General features: G+C 71.8%; 1 protein-coding gene across 1 annotated transcript in view; it reads left to right on the top strand.

Moving 5' to 3' along the window:
* Positions 1–296: 296 nt before the first annotated feature.
* LOC113210452 (tolloid-like protein 2) overlaps positions 297–966 on the top strand; it is a 45501-nt gene continuing 44831 nt past the window's right edge. The window contains exon 1 of the mRNA XM_052265147.1: positions 297–575. The gene's annotated coding sequence lies outside the window, so the exon portion shown is untranslated. The remainder of the gene's footprint in view (positions 576–966) is intronic.

The raw sequence follows: 966 nt of genomic DNA, 5'->3' as shown, positions 1-966 counted from the left end.
GGCCGGGTGCCCCCTTCCACAGGGATCTCCGCAATGCTCCGGCCCCACCCCCCGCCGGCTTTGGTGCGCCGTGCTCCGCTCAGCGGGCCCCCTCCGCCAGCCACCCCTTCTCGGACAGGGCTGCTGCCGCGGCCGGCTCGGCTCACCTCCACCTCGGCAAGGCTCGGCCAGGCCCGCTCGGCTCGGCCCGGGTGGCGGCGCGCCCGAGCAGCCGGCCAGCACCCCCCCGCCCGCTCGCCGGCGCGCTGCTGCTCCGCGCTGCTGTGTGCGGTGCGCTGGCTGCCAGCCCTGCCAGCTCGAGAGCAGCAGAACGTCGCTGGCGCCTGGCGACGGCAGGCAGGCGAGGGGAGGCGCAGGCGACCGCTCGCTCTGGGGGCTTGCTGGGCGAGGCAGGCGGGGCCGCCACCCGGGGAGTGCGCGCGCGCGCGCGCGAGAGGGGTGTGCTCCATGGCGGCGCGGGCGTGACGACGGCCGCGTGACGGCCGCGTGTGACGAGTGCGCGTGACGGGCGCGTGACGCGAGTGAGCTCAAAGGATATAACCGCGCCATGGCGCCGCGAGACGCTGGACGAAGAGGTGAGTAGCATTACAGCACACGCTCGCCACCACGCCCTAACCTCCCTCCCCTCCCCCTCCCCTTTTCTCTCTGTCTCTCCCCCGTACTCTCCCGCCTGCGCTCTCTCTCCCCGTGCTCTCCCTCCGCATCCAGCCCGCCCAGCCCGCGTGCTCGCCAGGAGCACGCCCGTGCGCTCTGCCTGGCGTGGCGGGGCGTGGCGTGGCGCGGCATGCGCGCGCGTTGCCCCCGACGCAAGGAGTCTCTTCGCATCGCTTCGCACGGAATGGAAGGAGACTGGGTTACACCAAGCGCGTTTTCTCTCTCCCCCCCCCTCTCCCTCTTTCTACATATTTCTCTTTCTATCTCTTTCTCCCTCTCTCTGTTTTCCTCCCCTCGCCCCTCCCTCTCTGA

Source organism: Frankliniella occidentalis, unplaced genomic scaffold, assembly GCF_000697945.3.
Source record: "Frankliniella occidentalis isolate FOCC.00 unplaced genomic scaffold, Focc_3.1 Scaffold24, whole genome shotgun sequence".
NCBI classification, from domain to species: Eukaryota; Metazoa; Arthropoda; class Insecta; order Thysanoptera; family Thripidae; genus Frankliniella; species Frankliniella occidentalis.
This window is presented reverse-complemented; position numbering and strand designations above follow the sequence as displayed.